Below are 26,741 nucleotides of genomic sequence, written 5' to 3' on the forward strand. Positions count from 1 at the left end.
GATAGCTCAGTTGGTAGAGCGGAGGACTGTAGAGGCATAAAGCTGAAATCCTTAGGTCGCTGACTCAAAGGAGAATTTTTTTTCCAGAGTTTCCCTTCCAGGATCAATCAAGTATTTCTGATTCTGATGTAGAGATGGACAGACAACCCAAAAGCATAATACTTCTTGCCGAGACATAACATGAATCAAAAAAAAGAGGTGGGGGAGATATGAGCTCAGAAATCTTTTTACGACAGGCTTTACGTGATATTCATGAAACGTTCGTATCACACCAATCAGAGCGTAAGAATGATCGTACATTGATAAATGCAGCGGCTGGAAAGCGACTTGATTTTGCCACTAAGATTATTCAATCCATTCCTCTACTTATATGCAAAGTAGTCTCATCCAGGACCTATTGCACCCTAAGCGAGAATCATAAACCTAGACCAATGAACAAGGAGAGTCACGTCCTGCTCATTGTTCCTCATTTCTTTTCCCAGTTTTTTTCTATTGCGTGCAGTTGAAGCAGGACATGAAAAATAGCCAGCATTTGTATTACAATTTTGAATGCTCCTAATCTGGGCTAATTTAACATCAAATTGGATTTTAAATTTCAGATTAGGATTGTAACAACTCCTGCCCTTCAGGGCTTCTCTGTGATTTGAACCCAGGACCTCTCGCACTTGAAGCAAGAATCATACCACTAAACCAACGAGCCATTAATATTAACATTGTTGTTTGAAGCTGAGTGCAGACTTTTAATCGTTCCTCTTTTGCTCCAAAAAAAAACACCTCAGTTTTTTCTTAATTTAAATTCAGAAAGTTCTGGCACATCCAGCCGTTAATTTGTTCAATACACTTAGTCAGTTTTTGTATTGGACTATAGTCCCCTGGGCCCAGTTTTTCAAAAAATGTAATCTGGATCAAATTGATCCGGATTTAGTAATCCTTTTTTTTGCGATCCGTGATCACGTAATCCATCTTACTTTTGAGCCAGTTTTTCAAAACAGCATCGGATTGGATCAATCTGATCCGGATAGGAACTTTTCAGGATCACCAAATCTGGATAACCAGTGCTCAAACAGGATAGGAAATCACAATGTAGAACTATAGATATGTAAAGAGCAACAAGTAGAATGGCCAGTGTGGGGTCAATATAAGTTTATTTTTATTTGAAATGAAAACACACACATTAAAAATGTCAAATACTCAACAATAATTTCAGACTTCCTCATCTGATGTGGACAGACCAGCTTGTCTGAGCGTAGCCTTTAGGAGGCGAATCTCAAGTCTGGCCTTGGTTTGCTGCAGTTTGGTCAGTCAGTTGTTCCTCTGCCAGACAACGCTGTGCTTCTGCCCTTTCAGTCTCTTTTTGCAGAAGTGCCTTGTAATCATCATCTTTGTTTGATGAAGGGCGCTTCAAGCCTTTCCTCTGAGATCCTGTGGCAACCAACACTGGCTCAACCAATGAGGATCCAGCTTCTTCCTCAGGAACAGAGCTGAGATTCAATATAAATACGCTCTCTGGATCAGCCTCAGGAGGAACTGGCAGATTCTCCTCCTCCTCCTCAATCCAAGGCTCGCCATCCCCTACAACACCTTGAATACCATGGAGAGCTTGCGACTTCTCACCTCCAGTGATGTCGAGGACCACATCTGTGTAATCTCCCCTCTTAAATGGCTTGTTGCCTGTTTGTGGGTTTTCTGCTTCAGCATGGTCCTTTGTTGCCCTGGCCTTAAGATTCTTCCACCGCAATTTGATTTGGTCTGTGGTCCTCCTCTGGCCAGACCCTATGGCATTCACATTTTCTGTGATTAAAATCCAAACATCATTTTTCTTTTTGTTGGTATCCTTAGCAGAATTAAAACTTCCCACTATTGTTCCATAATGGCACCGAACACCCTCTAGTAGTGCATTGGTTTCAGCAGCAGTGAAGTTACAGCTTCTTGAGTCCATGGTTCCGTTGCTTTACTATAGTGAACATTGTTCATCAATTATAGGCCTTGGGTCCAATTGCCTCAATTGAACACAAGCCAAATCTAATCAGTTGTATCAGGTGTGTTTGAAAAAGACCAATTACACAGCCATATAAATCAGCCTTTCTCAGAGGATTCACAGAGAGCCAGTGAAATGGCAGGTGTTGTCCACCGTCACCACCACTTTGCCAGGAGAGGATACCGTCAAAGGGTGTATGTTGAACGTACTAAGCCACTGGAGCAATACACCACTGAGGAGCTGTATGTCCGGTTTTGCTTTGGGAAGGCTGATATAGAGTACCTTGTGAACCTTCTCAGGCCAAAACTTCAACACAGAACCCAAAGGAGTCACGGTCTGTCTGTGGAAGACCAGATCCTCATTGGTCTCCGATTTTATGCATGTGGGACTTTCTATCAAGTTGTTGGTGACTATATGGGAGTGGTGAAATCAGCTGTGTCTGATGTGGTGAGAGATGTGTCAATCGCACTGGCCAGCCTGGTCAATGAATTTGTTTCTTTTCCAAAGGACAACCAGATTGCCCAGGCCAAGCGCAGCTTTTTTCTTTTGGGGAATATGCCCAATACTATTGGAGCAATCGACTGCACACATGTGCATATACAAGCACCTCGTGAGAATGAATGGGAGTTTATAAACAGAAAGGGGAGGCACAGCATCAATGTCCAACTTGTGTGTGATGCTGACCTCATCATCACCAACTGCGTTGTCAAGTGGCCTGGGTCTGTCCATGATGCACGCATCCTGAGGGAGAGCGTTCTATATGGAGACCTCCAAACCAACCGACCAGATGGCATAATATTAGGAGACAGTGCCTACCCACTCCTACCATGGCTGATAACTCCTTTTGTAACAGCAAATACACCGGCGCAGGCACGCTTCAACACTGCTCATTGCAGAGCAAGATTTGCAATTGAGCATTTAAATGGAGTTCTTAAGAGGCGCTTTGCATGCCTTAACTACCTGACAGCGGAACCACAGAAAGCATGCAACATAACCCTTGCCTGTATTGTCCTGCACAACATCGCTACTAAGCGCACTGTCCCTCTCTGTGCTGACAATGATGCACCTGAGCCCCTTGGAGACCCTAACCAACCTCCTGCATTCTGCAACAACGAGCAAACAGGACGTGCAACAAGGGACGCAATAGTTAGACACTATTTCTGATTTGGATTTGTTTTGGATTTCAAAAATCAGTGATTGCCATTCTTTGCATTTTTTTGGTTATTCTGTAATCATTGCATGCATCACTAATAAATATTCTAAAAACAAAAATATTTTCGATTGTGATGAATATATAGGCCTATATATATATATATATATATATATATATATATATATATATATATATCTCAATTATTGACAGAACAAAATGTATTGTTTTTGGTCAATTTTGACAGCTGTTTGGGGGATTATTTTATGAGGCCAAACTCTTTCTACTTCGCTGTAGGCCTATACTGAAAGGCTGATTACATTAAAGCCTACCTAATCACTGTAGCCTGATGGATGAACAAATAAAATTAAAACCTTATGAATAAATAGGATATCTTGTAAGATACTGCATTATCCAAATATAGTATTATTTGATACATTTTTAAAGTTTTCATTACATTTTGGGCATGAAATCCACACTGAGTCCACCCTTCTGATGGGATCAGTTTAATCCAGGTTTTCTTGGATCAAAGTGATCCAAATCCTACAAAAAAGTTCTAAAAACCCAAACTAAAGGTTTGATCCAGATCAAAACCAAGATTGGATTATGTGATCTAATCCGATTATGCAATCCGTTTTTTCTTTTGAAAAACCCATTTTCAACATTTGATCCAATCCGTTATCCAAAATCCTAGTGGTTTATTTTTGAAAAACTGGGCCCTGGCGATAGGGTTATGTAAATTTGTGTGTCGTCCGCATAACTATGGTAACTTATTTTGTTGTTTTCCATAATCTGAGCCAGTGGGAGCATGTTAAGAACCAGTATTAATGCAAAGAAAGGACTGGAGCATTTATTGGAGAGAATAAGTAGGCTGACACTGAAGTATTGAGACAACAGTGACTGAAAATCTAATTCAATCTACATATCGGTCTTCTTAAAGATCTAAATAGATTTTCTCACCTCAGAGTCATCTGGAGCACGTAACGATTAGCTTCTGTCCCTCTGAACCCTGAGTGACAATCACTCTGCAGTGAATGAGATGCAGTTTCCCCCCTCAGTCTAACCAAGACTATACTTTCAGGGATCATTTCTAGAGTTTCTGACTTGAGGAATGTGTTTCTAAAGTGTTTGGTCTCGCTGACCACAATGATGATTCGTGATATTCCTTTCTGAGCATGAAGCTGACAGAGAGTAATGATTCATTTCATATGCTCTCTGTCATTGATGATTGTTCTTTGCTTCTTTATGGAGCATTGAGGAAGGGAATATGATCAGAGTGGTATTAGTAGATGTATGGAAAACTAATGTGAATAAAAATGATAAAATGTGCTAAGCTATTTAACTAACTACAGCTATTGCCAGTCTTGAAATATTTGTCTTGTCCATGGTGGACAATGTTACTTGAAAGACATTAGGGTTACCTCAGTGACCTCCAACAGGGAAATTGATGACAAACCCCCATCATCCTCCACCTCTGCCTCTGCCACAGAGGACGTTTCAGCTGGATTTAGGAGTTCCTCCTTACCTCCTCAGTTGAGGTCAACAACATTCCATCCTTACTGTACACAGCTTGGATGATTCCTCGCTTCCCTCTCCTGAGGTGGTGAACGGTTTTCCAGAAGCACCTTGGTGCTGACCGAAAGTCCTTATCCATGTCTTCTCTGAACGTCTCCCTTGCTGTACCTCTGTCACGACAGAGGCTGCAGTCCTTTGGGCCCGTCGGTACCTTGCCAGTGCCTCCGCTGGGATAACATATCCTCGAAGGACTTCTTCAGTCGGACGGCTTCAATGACCACTGGTGTCCACCAGGGTGTCCGTGGGTTACCGCCCCTTGAGGCACCTAAGACCCTAAGACCACAGCTCGCCACCACAGCTTCAGCAATGGAAACTTTGAACATTGTCCACTCAGGTTCAATGCCCCCAGCCTCCACAGGGATGCACGAAAAGCTCCGCCGGATGTGTGAGTTGAAAGTCTGCGGCCTCCTCCAGACATTCCCAATTTACCCGTACCACCCGTTTGGGCTTACCAGGTCTGTCCAGAGTCCTCCCCCATACCCTGACCCAACTCACCACCAGATGGAGATCAGTAGACAGTTCCGCCCCTCTCTTCACTTCTTCGGCCTAGGGTGCTCTGGTACCACGTACACTTATGAGCACCCTATGTTTGAACATGGTGTTTGTAATGGACCATCCATGACTAGCACAGAAGTCCAACAAAAGACAATCACTCTGGTTCAGATCAGGGTGGCCGTTCCTCCCAATCACGCCTCTCCAAGTATCTCCATCCTTGCCCATGTGTGCGTTGAAGTCCCCCAGCAGAACTATGGAGTTTTGGAGCCCCATACAGGACTCCATTCAAGGTCTCAGAATAGAATATTCCAAACTCTTGTTTGATGCATATGCACAACCAACAGTCATAGTTTTCCAGTCCAATAATGTGGAAAAAATAATGTTCCTTAATAAAAATCAATGAGTGGTCCCTGTCCCACATACCCCCCCCCCCCCCGCCATAGTTACACAAGCACACCCAACTTGTGCCATATTTTCCCAGCACATCCTCTGTTTCCCCAAGCACTCTTTACCTAATACCCAATAATACAATACACAAATCCATCAATCTTTATTTCAAAAAGAATGCTATCCCATTGTTAGTATACGTGAGTGTCACTAGTCTAAAGCCTCCTGTCCACTATCTTGTCGGGATCATTTGGATGCAGCCTTGGCCCTTCACCAGGCGAGGTCCCTGTTACTGAAGCTTCCAGTAATGAACCCATTTTCAAACCAATTCCTCTAAGTGGTTCAGTGCTTCACCAAAGCTTCATTTGCCCTTCACTATCAGCACCTAGTTTCTTGACTTTGTAATGCCTTATGTCTACTGTAAAAATGTAAATTGAGTTGAGCCATAATTAATTTTTTTTTATACCTTTGCTTTTCCTACTGTGACATGTCAAAATGTCAAAAGGTGCATTGTTTGAAATCCCATCTCTACACATCCAGGTTCCACTCCCACAGGTGGTTTTACAGTTTATTTTTGTAATTTATTGGTGTTTTTCTGTATTTAAAAAATACAGGAAAAATCTGTAAAGTTAAAAGGAAAATGTATGCAAAATCACAGATTTTTTTTTGCAATGTGTCAAATCCTGACCATTCCCTGACCTGAAATTGAACCCGGACCACGGCGGTGAGAGCGCCAAATCCTAGCCACTAGACCATCAGGGAGTCCCATTTATCAAATTTATTTTTGTAGATGTGAGTTTCCTTTTCACTTACTGTCATGACTCACATTGTTTTAGGCGAGGAATGCCTTCACATCCCGCGCAATGTATTGCCATTGTCAAACACATTGCCACACTGGTGACTTTCTTCCATGTGTCCATGTCTCCATATATTTGGGCTGACAGTTGAGAAACCTTCCCTTGTTCACTATGACATGGATGACTGAGAACCTTCTATAGCATGATGTGTTTTAATTCACTACAAGATTTGCAGTGAATATTGTGTTGTCCAGCAGAAAGACAACAGGTGTGTTACTTTTCGACTATGATTTATACTATACCGTAGCAGTGCAATCATTTTGCCCAGTTTTGATTTCCAGCCACCGCAGTTGCATTTACAGGTTTTGAAGCCATATACAACATTAACATTACATGTTTTACCCAGATTTCTTCTTTTTTTCAGTGATATTTCAATTTCCTTGCGGGAGTCTTCCCAAAAGGATTAATAAAGATAAGTCTAAGTCTATCTCTGAAAAAAGTAAAAAAAACTCTGAAAATCTTCATGGGATGTAGCTCAGTGGTAGAACTCATGCTTTACATGTATGAGGACCTGGTATCTCCAGCAGGTATTATGGTAGAGTCTTTAAAAGAGCTGCAGCAGATATTACCTCCTGTGGTAATCTGACTGGTAGGATTATAGAACGTAGTGGTAGACTAAGACCTCCTGTGACACAAACTAAGCGGTATGCTCTCTCTTTTATACCCCATGCTATCAGACAGCACAACAAGCACTTTAAATGTACATGTTTTACAGTCTCTATTTTACTGTAGTGTAGTATATTTATTTATATTTATTGTAGTACACTCCAGTTTTTATGGGTGTTACGGCAGAAATGAGCACTGTAGTTTCCATTTTTATAGATTCAACAAACTTAACATGCCATTAAGTTTACTCTTCAGCAGGTGGAGACATTTCAGATCAGACACTTGCAACATCAGATGCTTTGTTAGACATCAACAGACTTGATGCTTATACAAAGTGTAGGGAATTAGCATAGGGGGGTTATGGGTCCAGCACGCTTCCGCTGCGCCACTCTGCTCTGCTGTTCAGTTTGTGGGGCTGGAAAATCTTTAATATACATACATATTGAGGGGAGGTTTGGGAACCTGTGGTAACCAAGGTTCCAACAGCTTACAGGTTGTTAAGTTAAACATTTGGTAGACCTTGCAACTATCTTCTATGTGAGCTTCCTGAATACAGAGGAGATGTAACAGTTTAAAGTGTTAAGTAACTTAATTTTCTAAATTGTCCACCAAATTCATCACGATTTTACTATCACTTTTTACTGACTAAATCAAGTCTGTATTTTGGTAACATTTTTTGTATCAAATGTTTCCTGTTGTCAAATGAGATCAGAAAGCTGAATCGGGCCGTGGAGCCATGAAAGCATCCCATGACAATCTACTAGACTTAACTGGCTTTTAAGTGGCTCGTTGGTCTAGTGGCATGATTCTCGCTTCGGGTGTGAGAGGTCCTGGGTTCAACTCCCGGACGAGCCCTGATGGCAGAAGCTGTTACTGTTACTGGACGTAACAGCTGTTTAACACAGATTAGGAGCAAGCAATGTGTTGGCAATTTTTCATATCCTGCTTCAACTGCACGCAATAGAAAAAACTGGGTAAAAATGTGAGGAACAAATGACAATGTGGACCCATGGACCCAAAGGACAACGTCAAGGGCCCCCGGGACCTGAAGGACAAAGTCAAGCGTCCTTTGGACCTGAAGGACAATATCAAGGGTCCTATGGACCCGAAGGACAACGTCAAGGGTCCCTGGGACCCGCAAGGCCAATACCGTGGGTCCCTGGAACCCGAAGGACAACATCAAGGGTCCCCGGGACCCAAAGGACAATGCCACAGGTCCTTGGGACCCGAAGGAAACGTCATGGGTCCCTGGGACCCAAAAAGGAACGTCAATGGTCCCCAGGACCCAAACGACCACGTTGTGGGTCCCAGGGACCCAAAGGACCACGTCAAGGGTCCCCGGGACCCAAACGACCACGTTGTGGGTCCCAGGGACCCAAAGGACCACGTCAAGGGTCCCCGGGACCCAAGGAACAATGCTACGGCTCCCTGGAACCCAAAGTACAACACCACGGGTCCTGGGGACCCGAAGGATAACACTATGGGTAAAACTGCACGGGTCCCCAGGACCCGAAGGACAACACAAAGGTTAAGAAGTGCCTGGCTAGCTCAGTCGGTAGAGCATGAGACTCTAAATCTCAGGGTCGTGGATTCGAGCCCCACGTTGGGCAGGGGTGTTTTACAGTATCCGGTGGATACTAGTCACAAGATTAGCAGTTCCATCCCAGTGTAAAAATCCCTGTAATTTACCAGTCTAAAATGTGCGTGCATTCTACAATCATGGCCTGTGCTGACCTCCTGTTCCTCAGATCAAACTAAAGTCTGGTGACAATGCATGTTCAAATTCTACAACTTCAACCTATTTTCTAGAACTGCAATTTAACATTCTAGAACTGCAGCTTAAAAGAAAGTTGATGTGTATTTGCATTAATCCAAAATAAAGTTGATGTGTATATTCATTAGTAAGTAGACCTTGTGGCGCAACGACAGACAGTCAGTAGAAATAACACTTTTGTTGTAAGAAAACTTGTTTAATTTGTTATGAATCTTTTTTGTAATTTTACATATGTTTAAAAATATCTGAAAACATATCGTTATTGCAGTATTCATAATTAATATTGCAATATCACATTTTGTCAATATCGTGCAGCCCTGGTGTGTGTTTTCCACTCAAAGGAAATGAAAGTAAAGGAAAAAAATGTGTTAATTGGCATTTACAACCCAAGATATAACACTTCACATGCTGCAGCGAGAGTTATGATCAGCAAAGAAGAATAGACTTTCCATAGAACTGGCACCTAGTGACAGAGGTATGGAGAGCCTATAGTGTGTGCACTGAGCTCTTGTCCTGACGTTAAATAATAGGCATAATGGCTCTTCAACATTAGTCAGAGCCCAGTGTTCAGTGGCAGCAATGTTCTAACCACCGCCCCCTCCTTCTTGGACACAGGTGACTTGTCACCCAATAGAAGAGTCTAATGACAGAAGAGAACTGATGGACACGGATACAACACCCAACTCTCTCTCCAACACCCCCCCTCAAAACCATCCCTCCTCCTCTCAATCCTTCCCACATTGATCTTGCTTGGATCATTTATTCAGTTAAGCGCCTGGTTTATTAGATCTCTCTATCGCCCCCCTGCATTCTCAAGGTTTCATGTTATCTTTTACCTGCAGAGTTGCGTACGTTGTTCCACCTCATGCCGATGTTCTGGCCGAGACTCTGGCACAAAGTGATGGCCTACATTCCCATACTGGAACAAATACCCATGGAAAACTTTATTTTGAGATGGGGACAACGTTAATATACAATGCTAAAGTTAACTTGGGCTGCTCCAAACATGATGTACTTAAAACCAGGATTAAAGTAATGATAATGATAAAATAGGGCTACAGCCAGCAGCAAGTTTAGCTTAGCATAGAGACTGGAAGCAGGGCTCTGTCAAAACGGTGACAATAGCCTTAAAGTTGTTAAGTCTGTACAAAAACAAAGTGTAAAAACAACATAAGTAAAGAAGTTAAATCAGTACTTCTACTTTTACCAGAGTATTTGTTAACACAATTATCTGTTCTTCTACTTGAGCACGGGCAGTGAGTACTTTTGCCATCTCTGACGGCCTCTGTATTGTTCTGTTTAGAGTATGTATATATTGTGTGTATAGACTAGTGTGTATATTTTTTTGTTTTGGTTGTTTTGTGTTTTGTGTGTAAGCACAGTGTGAGCAACACTGCTCCAAAGAAAAATTCCTCGTATGTGTCCTCATACCTGGCGAATAAAGCTGATTCTGATTCTGATTCTGGTATGCAGGTCACTTGATGTAATACAAGCAAATACATAAGGCTCCACCCATACATGGGTGGGACACATGGCGTGCAACTGTATGTCAATGATCAATCTTGTTGCTGTGACCAAGAAACCACCAGCACAATGACTGATACATCATCAGTTCCCAAATTGTCTTGGATGCCAAATATTTGAATTCAAAGTCAGAATCCAATTGACATGTAAGAAAAATACAATGCACGTCCAGCCTCTACATTTCCGCATGAGTCAGCTTCCCCAATTTATAAGGAAATATAAACAGGAAAATAGCCTGATAAGCATACATGTGCAGCTCAACCTCAAAAAGCCATAAAGCAAATGCTTGTGGCTCAAAGATCGAGCTCCCGCTCATAAAACATCAGACAGGTGCAGTCTCTGTGACGCAATAGGTCAGCGCAGTCGGCTGTTAACCGAAAGGATGGTGGTTCAAGTCCACCCAGGGACGTTTGTTGCTTAAATAACCTGGAGTAAGTCAACTTTAGGGTTTATCATTCTGCAGGTGAATATAGAGCAGCCCAAGGATAACCCAAGTGGCCTTACCTTTATCTGAAGGTACAGTTCTGAAAACCACGTACTGTACATATTAATCTTTACGGTCATTGGTATACACGTCACTTGATGTAATACAAGCAAATACATAAGGCCAGACAGAGACAAAAAGTGAGAGAAAAGAAAAAGAGACTAGCTGTCTAAAGGATAACCAGTTGAGATTGTGTGCGTCTTTGAGAACTGTAAGTCATATAACTGATGTTGTCAGTTCATTTAAACTAATGAGGAAGAATTTGACAAATCAAAATCAAGTCCAGGAACTTATTCTTTCAAACATCACACCTGAGTCTCTCAAGTCCTGACCATTCCCTGACCGGGAATTGAACCTTGGCCGCGGCGGTGAGAGCGCTGAATCCTAGCCACTAGACCATCAGGGAGTCACACCTATCAAATTTATCTTTGTAGATGTGAGTTTCCTCTTCACTTACTGGAATGACTCATATTGTTTTAGACGAGGAATGCCGCCTGGCTAGAGCTTCAGAAGGAAGGACATGACAGATTACACATCTGTCACATAGTCAGTTTGAATTCTTAAATACCAAGTCTCTTGCTGTTCCTTGACTAGTTAGCCATATTGTTGGCTATATTGTTTTAGGCGAGGAATGGCGCCTGGCTAGAGCTTTAGAAGGCAGTGGTGCAAAAAGCAAAACTGCCTGTTTCAATTTTTATTACATGGTAATATTACAATAACAGAGGTGCAGAGATTACCTGGAAATGCTTCTGGTATTTTCCAGGGAATCTCTTCACCTCTGTTATTCTAAAATTACCATGAAATACGTATTGTCCTGCACGCATGTAACGCTGTGCAATCTGACCAGCAGCTAAACACCTTCCACCATCAAGCACTGGCGGCTGGGATCATTGTAACACGTTTATTTGAGTAACAAAGGGTGAAACTGGGAGGAAACACAATGACCAGTCACTTAGATATTAATGAGTCACAGATATTAAACAAAGATAATTGTAAAAATAATGTAACTACACAACATTCTAATGCGGTGGTATATACAGTAGGCTAGCAAAAATGTAAGATGAAATAAAGAAACACGTAATGTATTGTTATACAGTGTACGTAGTATAACCTATGTTGGGTATCTAAATAAACTAAGATATACTTACATGTGGCATTACCCAAGATAAAATTGCCAAACTAGCTTACTGAAGTATACCGTCAGTTAGGGCTGAACAATATTGTGTTTTAGCATTGACATCGCGATGTGCGCATGCACGAAAGTCACATTGCAGGACGTTACGATGTTGACGTTAATACTTTTTTGCTGCTTGATAGAAAAGTAACCTTTCACCGTTTCTCCTTTACATGATTATTACCATCCGACCGTTCCCCTTTAAGACAGGTAGCCATGTGGGCAACGTGTGTATGTGACGTTAGTCCGACGGGGTTTGGTATGGGAAGTGAGGCTCTCCGTGTGTAGAAAAGTAGCCTACCGTTGGCAACAGCTGCCTCTGACACAGTGATGTCATAGTATTTGATGGGTAGTGAGTGACGCTACAGTAGTTGGGGTTTTATGTTCTCCTCAAATACAAACTAAACCCCCTGATTAATGCAACATAATCACAACGTCTCCCGGCCATTTCCCACCGCAGAAAGCTGCAACCACTCAGGCTAAAGCTAATATAGTTAGCTTAAAGAAACAAGCAGAAAGCTGCTACCAGCCAGGCTAAAGCTAATATAGTTAGCTTAAAAAAACAAGCAGAAAGGCGCTACCAGCCAGGCTAAAGCTAAAATAGTTAGCTTAAAGAAACAAGCAGAAAGCTGCTACCAGCCAGGCTAAAGCTAATATAGTTAGCTTAAAGAAACAAGCAGAAAGCTGCTACCAGCCGGTCTAAAGCTAATATAGTTAGCTTAAAGAAACAAGCAGAAAGCTGCTACCAGCCGGTCTAAAGCTAATATAGTTAGCTTAAAGAAACAAGCAGAAAGCTGCTACCAGCCAGGCTAAAGCTAATACAACTAGCCCAAAGAAACAAGAGGCTTGCAGGTCTGGTCAGTTAATCAAACTGACGAGCTGGCCTCGCTAGTCGACCACAACCTGACATTTAGAGGAAGCAACATGCAGTCACTGTCATTCACGTTAGCCTGGATTGATTATTATATGAATACAATGGTGTCGTGCTAGTCAACCAGAGTATTTCTACCTAATTTCCCTCTCCAAAATCACTTCAGAAGAGTAATGTTAGTCACAGCGCTTACTTGCTTTGGTGTTTGTAAAGCAATAAAGTTCAACAAAGAATATGAAGGTAAATATGGTGCAAATGTGAGAGCGCGTAGATGTGATGTGAGCACTTAGAGAATATGATTTGAGAGCTTGTAGAAAAAAATTCTGTACTTGTACTTTATTTCATTTTTTTTTCACTTCAGTCACTTTTCCACAGCGGCGAGTCTGCACCCTCGACTTTTGCAACACTTCTTGCGATACATTTGGTGAAAAACTAAGTTGTACCTGTGGACTTAGTCTGTGGAGCTCTGAGCCAACAGGATGGGGGGGAGGGGGCAGCAGGGTTTTTATCCCCAGATGAGGGACAACTCTGTCCGGCTTATTTATGTAGCGTGAAAGCTAGCATAAGCTTACTAGCATCCATCCCGCTTCTGAATACTGTAAATACCTTTAATTATCTCAACACTTTTTAACAGTTAAACTGAAACACTGGAGCTCCAGGTGCTGCAGACGCAGACGGTCCGCCGTCAGTGGGGCTCGGCCAGCGGGGAAACATCGCTAGAAAGCTCCGTTGCCGACCTCGACGTAATCTGATCTATCTGATCTCCAGCGGGACACGGAAAGCTCCAGACCCGGTAGCAGCGGCGCAACCCCCCGGGAGCCCACCGCCAGTGTTGGTGGAATAGCAAGCTAGCGTTAGCGAACTAACCAACCAGCCCGCTAACAAAAAAAAAAGTAATTTAAAAGGCACGCATTATACCTACTGATGGTGTCCGTCCGTGGCTGCAAGACCTGGACTCACCCATTGTTTGAGTTTGACTGTTAAAAGTGTTGAGATAATTAAAAGGTATTTATTTATAAGCGGGGTTAGTTTTCTAACGCTAGCTTGCTAATCCACCAACACTAGTGGTGAGCGGTCTGAAGCTATCCATGTCCGTCTGCAGCTGCAGGACCTGGAGCTCACCGCCAGTGTTTCAGTTTGACTGTTAAAAGTGTTGAGATAATTAAAAAGTATTTGTTTGGAAGCAGGCTGGCTGCTAGTTAGCTAATGCTAGCTTCCATGCTACATAAATAAGCCGGACAGAGTTGTCCCTCACAGAAAAAAAAACACAGGTAACATTAAAAAAACACTGCATAAACTTTGCTACAGTGTGTTTATTTAAACAAAGGTACACCTACATGTAGGGTGACGAGATTGCAATATAAGCCTGTATACAGGGCTGCCAAAATTTTGAAAAATAAACCATTAAATGGCACTTTCTGGAGAGTTTTGTGCCAAAAAATGGAGAAATCAAGTCTTGCATGATATGTGCAAAACTGTAGGGTCAAGAGCCTTTGTGTTGTTGTAGTATCAATAGGTATTAGGCTTTTAGCATTTACTAACTTCTCATGATATAAGAACTGACCCAGACAATGTGCCACACATAATGAACCACATGAAGAGACAGTAGCATATGTCACCAACAGCGGAGAAGATTTGGTCTGTGGGGAACAGGTCAGGGGTCCCTGGTGTAGGGACCAGGGACCCAAAGTTAAATAATGTTGAGGATCAACTAAGACCACTGAAATTTAAAGAATGAGAACCACTGAGTTGCATAAATTCTAATCCTTTAACCTTTGTGCCAATGTTCAGTAATGTTAGGCCCTCATCCTCTGTGCCCACTTACTGTTTTTACTTTTTTGTGAAAATAAAGACTATTTGTTCATTTTAAAAAACATCAAATTAATAATTACAGTTACATTAGAGATGCAGAGGTTAGAGAGCACAATAGTGGCCCAACGTTGCAGTATCGTATAGTATAGTATAGTATATATAGTAGGCTATAGCTCAGATGTGTTTCATCAGATTTCTGCACATGTTACAACTTTATGCACATTCAAAATATAACTCTCCCATCTCTGTTGTCCGAGATTTGGAGAGTTGTAATATAGTCTGCTGTGCATGTTATTGCTCCGCTGATATGGTGGATCTCATTCAGACCGTCTGACAGACACAGAGGACCATCTGGGTCTCTGGTCTCTGACAGAGTTTAGAGGAGGCTGTACGCTGCTCATCGGAGGACTACACGATGCAACCGCACTGCCCCCCCCCAGAGCGAGTCCAATAACATGAACTGAAGTTGCTACACTACCAGCCGCGCTGCTCACCTCTATCTTTACAGAGAGAGTGGACACGAAGCGACGGACGGGTCTGTAATACTCAGAGCACATACCTGAAGCAGGGAAATGCACCTGGGATGGCTCGTGAAAAAAATGTTCTCATTTTGCGACAATTTGAAAATTCCACAGACAAGGAGCGCTCTTGAACCCACTCACAGTCTCTGAAAGCACAACTAGTAGATCACAAGTGGCCAACAGGTAAAAACATAGATAAACTCATCTTCATAAATTTGACCGACCGGGTTGACACTTCAGCGTGAGAAATCGGGGGTGTGGCGTGTGCGCGTGTGAAACCATTTAAATGCGTGTGTCTCACGGCCAATGCGTGAGAGTTGGCAGCCCTGCATTCACGTTAGCCTGGATTGATTATTATATGAATACAATGGTGTCATGCTAGTCAACCAGCGTATTTCTACCTGATGTCCCTCTCCAAAATCACTTCAGAAGAGTAATGTTATTCACAGCGCTTACTTGCTTTGGTGTTTGTAAAGCATTAAAGTCTATCCCCGATGAGGGACAACTCTGTCCGGCTTAGTTATGTAGCATGAAAGCTAGCATAAGCTTACTAGCATCCAGCCCGCTTCTAAATACTGTAAATACCTTTTAATTAGCTCAACACTTTTTAACAGTTAAACTGAAACACTGGCGCTGAGCTCCAGGTCCTGCAGACGATCCGCCGTCAGTGGGCTTGGCCAGCGGGGAAACATCGCTAGAAAGCTCCGCTGCTGACCTCGACGTGATCTGATCTCCAGCGGGACACGGAAAGCTCCAGACCCGGTAGCAGCGGCGCAACCCCTCGGGAGCCACCGCCAGTGTTGGGGAATAGCAGCTAGCGTTAGCAAACTAACCAACCAGCCCGCTTAAAAAAATAAAAATGTAATTTAAAAGGCACGCATTTTACCCACTGATGGTGGTCCGTCCGTGGCTGCAAGACCTGGAGCTCACCCCATTGTTTGAGTTTGACTGTTAAAAGTGTTGAGATAATTAAAGGTATTTATTTATAAGCGGGGTAGTTTTCTAACGCTAGCTTGCTAATCCACCAACACTAGTGGCAGGGCTGCCAACTCTCACGCATTGGCCGTGAGACACACGCATTTAAATGGTTTCACACGCGCACACGCCACACCCCCGATTTCTCACGCTGAAGTGTCAACCCGGTCGGTCAAATTTCTGAAAGATGAGTTATCTATGTTTTTACCTGTTGAGCCACTTGTGATCGACTAGTTGTGCTTTCAGAGACTGTGAGGGGTTCAAGAGCGCTCCCTGTCTGTGGAATTTTCAAATTGTCGCAAACTGAGAACATTTTTTTCACAATCCATCCCAGGTGCATTCCCGGCTTCAGGTATGAGCTCTGAGTATCACAGACCCGTCCGTCGCTTCGTGTCCACTCTCTCTGTAAGATAGAGGTGAGCAGCGCGGCTGGTAGTGTAGCAACTTCAGTTCATGTTATTGGACTCGCTCTGGGGGGGGGGGGCAGTGACGCGTTGCATCCGTGTAGTCCTCCAATAAGAGCGCGTACAGCCTCCTCTAAACTCTGTCAGAGACCAGAGACCCAAATGGGCCTCTGTGTCCGTCAGGCGGTCTGAATGAGATCCACCATATCAGCGGAGCAATGACATGCATAGCAGACTATATTACAACTGTCCAAATCTCGTACAACAGAGATGGGAGGAGTTATATTTTGAATGTGCACAAAGTTGTAAATATGAGCAGAAATCTGGTGAAACACATCTGAGCTATACTATATGTACTATATACACTCACCGGCCACTTTATTAGGTACACCTGTCCAACTGCTCGTTAACACTTAATTTCTAAGCAGCCAATCACATGGCGGCTTAGAACGTGGCATGATTGTTGGTGCCAGAAGGGCTGGTCTGAGTATTTCAGAAACTGCTAATCTACTGGGATTTTCACACACAACCATCTCTAGGGTTTACAGAGAATGGTCCGAAAAAGAAAAAACATCCAGTGAGCGGCAGTTCTGTGGGCGGAAATGCCTTGTTGATGCCAGAGGTCAGAGGAGAATGGCCAGACTGGTTCGAGCTGATAGAAGGGCAACAGTGACTCAAATAACCACCCGTTTACAACCAAGGTGGGCAGAAGAGCATCTCTGAACGCACAGTACGTCGAACTTTGAGGCAGATGGGCTACAGCAGCAGAAGACCACATCGGGTGCCACTCCTTTCAGCTATGAACAGGAAACTGAGACTACAATTTGCACAAGCTCATCGAAATTGGACAATAGAAGATTGGAAAAAACGTTGCCTGGTCTGATGAGTCTCGATTTCTGCTGCGACAGTCGGATGGTAGGGTCAGAATTTGGCGTCTACAACATGAAAGCATGGATCCATCCTGCCTTGTATCAACGGTTCAGGCTGGTGGTGGTGGTGTCATGGTGTGGGGAATATTTTTGGCACTCTTTGGGCCCCTTGGTACCAATTGAGCATTGTTGCAATGCCACACCCTACCTGAGTATTGTTGCTGACCATGTCCATCCCTTTATGACCATAATGTACCCAACTCTGATGGCTACTTTCAGCAGGATAATGCGCCATGTCATAAAGCTGGAATCATCACAGACTGGTTTCTTGAACATGACAATGAGTTCGCTGTACTCAAATGCCTCCACAGTCACCAGATCTCAATCCATAGAGCATCTTTGGGATGTGGAGGAACGGGAGATTCGCATCATGGATGTGCAGCCGACAAATCTGCGGCAACTGTGTGATGCCATCATGTCAATATGGACCAAACTCCCTGAGGAAGGCTTCCAGCACCTTGTTGAATCTATGCCACGAAGAATTGAGGCAGTTCTGAAGGCAAAAGGGAGTCCAACCCGTTACTAGCATGGGGTACCTAATAAAGTGGCCGGTGGTGTATATATATATATATATATATATATATTATATATATATATATATTATATATATATATATATATACGATACTGCAACGTTGGGCCACTATTGTTTATCTCTAACCTCTGCATCTCTAAATGTAACTGCAAATAATTAATTTGATGTTTTTAAAATGAACAATAGTCTTTATTTTCACAAAAAAGTAAAAACAGTAAGTGGTGTACAGAGGATGAGGGCCAAACATTACTGAGCCTTGGCACAAAGGTTAAGGAATAGAATTTATGTAACTCAGTGGTTCTCATTCTTTAGAATTTCAGTGGTCTTAGTTGATCCCTCATCATTAATTTAACTTTGGGTCCCTGGTCCCTACACCAGGGACCCCTGGACCTGTTCACCACAGACCCAAATCTTCTCAGCTGTTGCTGACATGTGCTCCTGTCTCTTCATGTGATTCATTATGTTTGGCACATTGTGTGGGTCAGTTCTTATATCATAAGAAGTTAATAATGTAAATGCTGAATGCCCTAAAACCTGTTGATACTACAATGCAAAGGCTCTTAACCCTACAGTTTTGCACATATCATGCAAGACTTGTTTTCTCCATTTTTTTTTTTGCAAAAAAAACTCTCCAGAAAGTGCCATTTAATGGTTTATTTTTCAAATTTTTTCCCTGGGGGAGCATACCCCTAGACCCCCCCAGGGAGAGCCCCATCCCCCCCATATAACAAATCCCAATTAAAACCTAAAGGATAAAGACCCAAAGAAATTGCTTTGTACGCGGCAAAATATGGGTTGGCCCCCCAAATCTCACTCCAAGGTTTTTGGAAAAGTTGGCAGCCCTGTAGTGGTGAGCGGGTCTGAAGCTATCCATGTCCGTCTGCAGCTTCAGGACCTGGAGCTCACCGCCAGTGTTACAGTTTGACTGTTAAAAAGTGTTGAGATAATTAAAAAGTATTTGTTTGGAAGCAGGCTGGCTGCTAGTTAGCCAATGCTAGCTTCCATGCTACATAAATAAGCCTGACAGAGCTGTCCCTCACAGAAAAAAAACACAGGTAAAATTAAAAAACACTACATAACTTTGCTACAGTGAGTTTATTTAAACATAGGTACACCTACATGTAGGGTGACGAGATTGCAATATAAGCCTTTATATTAATATTAGCAGCGGAAGCGTGCTGGGCTCATAACCAGAGGTTGATGGATCGAAACCATCTTCTACTATTTCCTGTGCTTTGTATCTTCAGTAAGTATATATCCAGTCTGTTGATGTTTAACACAGCAACTGATGTTGCAAGTGTCTGAAGTGAAATGTCTCCACCTGCTGAAGAGTAAACTTAATGGCATGTTGAGATTATTTCACCCATAAAAAAAGAAACTTCAGTGCTCATACCTTTTATTCCCGCTGTAACACACATAAAAACTGGAGTGTAATACAGTAAATATACTACACTACAAGTAATAATACTGTAAATAGAAACCGTAAAACATGTACGTTCAAAGTGCTTGTTGTGTTGTTTACCAGTCAGATTACCACAGGAGGTAATATCTGTTGCAGCTCTTTTAAAGACTCTACATAATACCTGCTTGAGATGTCAGGTCCTCATACATGTAAAGCATGCGCTCTACCACTGAGCTACATCCCCTGAAGATTTTAAAATTCTTTGACTTTTTTCTGAGATAGACTTAGACTTATCTTTATCAATCCTTTTGGGATGACTCCCGCAAGGAAATTGAAAAATGCGGTGGCTTGAAATCAAACCTGGGCATAATGCTTGCAATGCTATGGTATAAATCATAGTCGAAAAGTAACACACCTGTTGCCTTTCTGCTGGACAATACAACGTTCACTGCAAATCTTGTAAGACAGATTGATAAGAAATACCTTGGTGGAGACTGGTTGCTTCCAGTACCTATGAGATAAGACAATATTGTTTATGAAGGCACATCTGCGATTTGGTATACTGTGATGTGTCATTGGTTGGCTACCACTCTTAAAAAATAGCGCTCGTTGTCGGCAGGATTTGAACCTGCGCGGGGAGACCCCAATGGATTTCTAGTCCATCGCCTTAACCACTCGGCCACGACAACATGACAAGTAGCTCTATACCTGTTTGCACAAATGTTCATAAACGTTTCTATTGGTTAAGACTGTAACTTAAGATGTCATTGTAATCACATTCAGATCACCTCAAATAAAGACACTGATGATCATCATCTTTGGGGTTGTCTTGGTTGTGAGTTCATCATCAGACACTAACACATGCAGAGCAAGTACATTTCAGCAGTTGTCCACCGCTGGCTAAATAAATAAAAGAATGGGAGTTTTGGAATAGATATTCAGCACTAACTGGTACTTTCTATTGCTGAATGAGCTCTATCTGGAGGAAAAAGGAGTTGCCCCAAAGAAAGTTATTGGACTCTAATTGACCACTCATAGACTGTTAATGGCATACATTGGGATGATGGTTGTCTATTCATGAAGCCATTCATTACTTACAATAGTCAGTTTTTTGTTTCTTGTTATGTCTCGGCAAGAAGTTTATACTTTTGGGTTGTCTGTCCATCTCTACATCAGAATCAGAAATTCTTTATTGATCCCTGAAGGGAAACTCTGGAAAAGACTGCTCCTTCAAGCCAGCACCCTAAGGATTTCAGCCTTATGCCTCTAAAGTCCTCCGCTCTACCAACTGAGCTGTCGAAGCGAGCTAGTACATACACATGCATTGTAAATGTGATGACACAGGACCCCCCTAGAGTGCTTTCAGTGATAGAGCGCACTTCCAGTCTCAATGCCCAGATGTATTATCTTATCTTAAAGAGCTCATAGTACCTTACAACCCTAGGAGAGCACTACGCTCCCAGAATTCAGGGTACTGGTGGTTCCTAGAGTCTCTAAAAGTAGAACGGGAGCCAGAGCGTTCAGCTATCAGGCTCCTCTCCTGTGGAACCAGGTTCCAGTTTGGGTCCGGGAGGCAGACACCATCTCCACATTTAAGAGTAGGCTTAAGACTTTCCTTTTTGATAAAGCTTATAGTTAGGGCATAGAATCGATATTTGTTAGGAGTAGTAGTTAGTCACATAGTTTTCAGATTTATCTATCATATAATATAACTAAAGGGAGACTTGGCATACAGCCCGATCCGGTTGGGGGGAGTTCTGGCCCGACCGGGCTGGAGCTCTCTTTACCCTCGTCTCTCTTGGTTTTGTTGTAATAGTTTTAGACAGCTGGGACTTATTTTGATACTCTAGTTAGGGCATAGAATCGAATATTGTTAGGGAGTAGTAGTTAGTCACATAGTTGTCAGATTTATCTATCATATAATCAAGAATATAATAGAACTAAAGGGAGACTTGGCATACAGCCCGATCCGTTTGGGGAGAGTTCTAGCCTGACCGGGCTGGAGCTCTCTTTACCTTGTCTCTCTTGGTTTTGCTGTAATAATTTTAGACAGCTGGGGACTTATTTTGATAAACTGAGCTCCTCTCTCCTCTATCTTTCCATCTTTTCATTTATGTGCATCCATGTCCCAGAAATGCTTGTTGCTAACCTAGCTCTGGGGAGTCATTCCCCGGAGTCCTTATGTTCTTTTTTCCCCAGCATGTTCCCTTGGATCAGAGAGGCTCCAAAATCAGGGTAGCAGCTGTCGCCATGGTCCCGCTCCATGTTCTCTGATGCCATGTTCAACTGCTACACTGCGGTGCCCTGCTACGTCCTGCTACGTCCTGCTGTGCCTTGTAATGCCGCACGGCGTCCTGCTATGCCATGAACTACTACAAAGAACTGCTACAAACTACTATTTTTTCCTATTTTTGTTATTGCCACTCTTCATTCTAACCCCAACCGGCCCGTCAGACGCCGCCTACCAAGAGCCTGGGTCTGACCGAGGTTTCTGCCTAAAAGGAAGTTTTTCTTCTCCACTGTCGCACTGTTGCTTGCTCTGGAGGAGACTACTAGAACTGTTGGGTCCTTGTGAATTCTTGAGTGTGGTCTATCTGTATAGTGTCTTGAGATAACTCTTGTTATGAATTGATACTATAAATAAAATTGAATTGAATTGAATTGAATTGAATTAAGAACATATCAAGGGTTAAAGGACTTATGTGTCAACAGGATTTGAAAAAATCCTGTCCAAACCTGCTGCTCGGGTCCTCACTAAGACCAAGAGACTGGATCATATCACTCCAGTTCTGAAGTCTTTACACTGGCTTCCTGTGTTTTAAAGAATGGATTTCAAAGTACTTTTGCTAGTTTATAAATCCCTAAACGGTTTAGGGTGAAAATACATTTCTGATCTTCTACTGCACTAAAATCAAGTCTGTGTTTTGGTAAAAATATTTTGTATCAAATGTTTCCTGTTGTCAAATTATATCGGAAAGCTGAATCGGGCCGTGGAGCCATGAAAAGACCCCACGACAATCTACCTGACCATAGTCTTTCAAGTCAGTGACAAATCCAAGCTGTATTTCCTTTTTACCAAAATTCAAGTTCCAATGTTGGTAAAATGTTTTGCTTCAAAAGTTGTCTTTCGTCCAATATAATCAGACAGCTCAATCTGGCAGTGGCGCCATAAAAACACTAAATGCCAAAAAAACTATAAATTTCTATTATTATGTTTTTATGTGGCTCGTTGGTCTGGGGGTATGATTCTTGCTTTGAGAAGTCCTGGGTTCAATTCCCGAACAAGCCCTGAAGGCAGGAGCTGTTACAATCCTAATCTGAGATTTAAAATCCAGTTTAATGTTAAATTAACCCAGATAAGGAGCAATCAAAATTGTATTCGAACCTGCTTGCAATTTGTCAATTCCTGCTTCAACTGCACGCAACAGAAAAAACTGGGAAAAAATAAGAAAAACAATGAGCAGGACATGACTCTCCTTTTTCATTTGTCGCGTCTCTGCCTGTCAGAGATTTTTTTTTTAATTTTCTAATTTATTCAATCTATTTGATCCGTAGAACAGAGTCCCCCCCGCCTCTGATCAACCCATATCAATTGCATGCTTAAAATAACATACCGGTTAAAGTCCCACCCATTTCAAGACAACCCGACCCACTTCTGGATTAAATCCTGTCCACTCCGGGGTTAGGCCCCGCCCAGTCCGAGCACAGATACAGATACAGATACAGATAATGCTGTACTCGCTCATCCCTACTAGTTACTTTAAGGTCAAAGGATAAGGTCTTCAATCTTCTGAGGCATGATCCCATCCAGAACTGTTTCATAGCTGCAGTTTTAGGATGTCTGGATTGGGCCGTGGCTGCTGTTATGTGTATAGCTGTGAATCTGCTCCCTATAAACAATAACAAGTCAGGCACTCCTTTCCCTCCTTTATCCTTTGGCTTCTTCATCACTCTTCTTTGCACTCGTTCCCACTTGGACCTCCACAGGAAATAAAAGATGGCTTGTTCCATGTCTAAAATCTCTTTTCTGGGTGGGATTAAAACAGAGCTGATGAGTAAAAGCAAAGGTAAGCAAAAACAAGTACAAAAGGCTCGGCCAAACAGCAAAGCCCACCAAAATAGTTTCAACTCATCGACGTTCCCCTCCAAGGAAGTCTTTAGTTAAAGGCGAAAGACTTGTGTGTATGAAGAGAAACCAGAGTGAAAACAGCCGTCTGCTCGAGAGCAGCTGAAAACCCTAGTCGACCCAGTCCAAACCATCGTGGTAAGCCTCACTGGGTGTCCAAACTAAAATGATAGAGGAAACTTGGTAGACTACTTACTTATGTTTATATTTGTACTCACAATGACATTTTTAAAACGCCAGCCAATCACAAGTCTTACATGTGAATAATCATGTAGCTCACATAAAAGATAGTTGCAAAGTCTACCAAATGTTTAACTTTACAACCCGTAAGCTGTTGTAACCTTGGTTGCCACCTTCCGTCAAAATGTGAATCACAGATTCTCCAAGGCCTGGTCAGAAGTTGCAGAGTGCAGTGCCCATGACCCAGAGGTCGATGGATCAAAACCATCCTCTGCTCATTCCTATGCTTTGTATCGTCAGTAAGGCTATTTCTGCAAGTGTCTGAAGTGAAATCTCTACAATGCTCACACCTGCCGTAACACCCATAAAAACTGGAGCATAATACAATAAACAAAAACATAACAGTACAAGCATGTAAATACAGTAAAATAGAAACTGTAAAACATGTACTGTTAAAGTGCTTGTTGTGCTGTCTGATAGTCTGAGGTATAAAAGAGAGAGCATACTACTTAGTTTGTGTAACAGGAGGTCTTAGTCTACCACTACGTTCTATAACCCTACCAGTCAGATTACCACAGGAGGTAATATCTGTTGCAGCTCTTTTAAAGACTCTACCATAATACCTGCTGGAGATGCCAGGTCCTCATACATGTAAAGCATATGCTCTACCACTGAGCTACATCCCCTGAAGATTTTCAGATTTTTTAAAACTTTTTTCTGAGATAGACTTATCCTCATTAATCCTTTTGGGATGACTCCCGCAAGGAAATTGAAATATCACTGAATAAAAGAAAAAACCTGGGTAAAACAAGTAATGTTAATGTTATATATGGCTTCAAAACCTGTAAATGCAACTGCAGTGGCTGGAAATCAAACCTGGGTAAAATGATTGCGCTGCTATGGTATAAATCATAGTCAAAAAGTAACACACCTGTTGCCTTTCTGCTGGACAATACAAAGCTCACTGCAAATCTTGTAACACAGACTGAAAATAAATGCTAAGAGATACATTGGTGGAGACGGGTGGCTTCCAGTACCTATGAGATAACACAATAATGTTATTGAAGGCACATCTGCGGTTTGGTATATGAGTCATTGATGAATCAATGGTTTGCTACCACCCTTAAAGAGTGCCTTTTGTTGTCTCAGTAATAACTACAGTATCAGTGTTCAACCACCTGTCATTTTCTTTTCACCATCAGTTGTGTTTTTTTTGATATTTAAGGCACACAACAATCACAACAATTATTGGCCACTTAAGGTCAGTAGTTATTAAGCGTTCAGAGGATGTGGGAAAAGCCAAGTCAGAACAGGTTTAAAGGACTTGCCACAGACAGTGAAGACAGCAGTAGATATGTCTACGTGTTACAAACACATGGTAACTTTACATCTGTTGACAATAAAGACGCCCACAAAACCTGTAGTGGGCCATTGAGTTTCTTGCGCACATTCATGTCCTCTAAATACATAGACTGCTTATGCTTTATTCCCTATCATGTCTCAGACAACAGTAATGTCAGAAGTGTGATTTGAACCCCGCCTCCAGTGGAGACGCGACCTGACACAGCGCCTTGGACCGCTCGGCATCTGACTGATCCAACAAATCTTTGTAGGACCTGTCTCAAAAATTATAATATAGTAAATTAAACATGTCATGATATAGTAGGTTCTCATCATCCATGTCATAGTTAACAAGGGAAGTTTCTCAACTGTCAGCCCAAATATATGGGCGTCATGGGGACATGGAAGAAGTCACCAGGGTGGCAATGTGCTTGACAATGGCAAATTCCTAAACCATGCACACCACTGTATGCATGTTACCCGCATGCATTTCAAAATCTAGGGCAAGAAAAAAAGAAACAGAGCCATATTGACACAACAAAAATTTTACAGCAGAAGCCCCATTTTAAGGACACACAGCAGACCTACAATGAAATTGTAATTGCACTGCTTTGAAAAAAGTAAGAACCTTCTTTCATCACAACTGATGGCAGTACTTGATCCACATGATCCACTGGCTGTCCCTCTGGCTGTTCCTCCCTCTGTCCCATTTATGTTTTCTTCTTCTCCTCCTCTTCTTCATCCTCCTCACCCTCTTCTTCATCTTCCTCACCCTCTGGAATATCCCTCATCTGTGTCAGAGCCCTCCCTTTCATCACACGCCCTCTCTCCAAACTCCCAGAACTCCTCTGGCTCTCCCTCTTCCTGCTCTTCAGTCCCTTGATTTGTTTCTCTCACTGCTGTTTTTCTCACTTTTTTGTTCAATAGGCGCTATATCAACTCCCTCGTTTCATGATAAATATTAAAAGAATATAACGTAGAAGTATGCATTACATTTCCCTCCTACTCAACACAGACATAAAGCCTGTCGATTACTTTACACAACTGTAGCTATTTGTTATCGCAATGCAACAGCAAAGACGGATGAAGTTACGTGTTAACATCCGAGAGATGCCAAAAGTACCCACTTCCCCTACTCAAGTAGAAGTAGAGAGAATTGTGTTAATAATATACTCTGGAAAAGTTAAGACTGATTTAACTTCTTAACTCAAGTAAAAAAGTAACAAAGTAAAGGCTTAGCAATTTACTTAAAGTATAAAAGTAAAAGTAGCCTTATCAATGACAAAGCTACCTGGACCAGACAGATGATACTTGAGAGCACACTGAGAAAAATACAGTGGACATGGAGAAAAGACTCTTTATTCTTATTCTTTATGCCATTGGCTACATTTAAAAATGGCTGTCTGCCAATAGGCCTAAACATATATAAACATATAGCCTTTTATATTGACAGAGACTGGGACTCCAGTTAATAAGATTCTGACCGAGTAGCAGATATGAATTCAAGTGTGATTTTTGTGAGGTCTGTGTATTTCCAATTTAATTAGATTAAATTTTGTAATGGTAACTCCGGGAATTATTTGAAATTTAGTGAGGACTAGATTAGAACTGGATTTAAAGCTGATTCTGGTTTCCACTTCGG

At 42.2% G+C, this 26,741-nt stretch overlaps 4 non-coding genes across 4 annotated transcripts; 2 read left to right on the forward strand and 2 right to left on the reverse strand.

Annotated features, from left to right (window-relative positions):
* The first annotated feature begins 4,193 nt into the window (after positions 1–4,193).
* Positions 4,194–4,409, forward strand: LOC116676018 (small nucleolar RNA U3). Its single transcript, XR_004328584.1, has one exon. It is a non-coding gene; the product is annotated as a small nucleolar RNA U3 (small nucleolar RNA).
* Positions 4,410–7,831: 3,422 nt separating this feature from the next.
* Positions 7,832–7,903, forward strand: trnap-cgg (transfer RNA proline (anticodon CGG)). The gene has a single exon. It is a non-coding gene; the product is annotated as a tRNA-Pro (tRNA).
* A 12,156-nt stretch (positions 7,904–20,059) lies between these two features.
* trnas-aga (transfer RNA serine (anticodon AGA)) lies at positions 20,060–20,141 on the reverse strand. Its single transcript has one exon. It is a non-coding gene; the product is annotated as a tRNA-Ser (tRNA).
* A 3,401-nt stretch (positions 20,142–23,542) lies between these two features.
* LOC116676019 (U5 spliceosomal RNA) lies at positions 23,543–23,656 on the reverse strand. The gene has a single exon (XR_004328585.1). It is a non-coding gene; the product is annotated as a U5 spliceosomal RNA (small nuclear RNA).
* Positions 23,657–26,741: the final 3,085 nt, after the last annotated feature.

Source organism: Etheostoma spectabile, unplaced genomic scaffold (genome assembly GCF_008692095.1).
Source record: "Etheostoma spectabile isolate EspeVRDwgs_2016 unplaced genomic scaffold, UIUC_Espe_1.0 scaffold00002618, whole genome shotgun sequence".
In the NCBI taxonomy this organism is placed as follows: domain Eukaryota; kingdom Metazoa; phylum Chordata; class Actinopteri; order Perciformes; family Percidae; genus Etheostoma; species Etheostoma spectabile.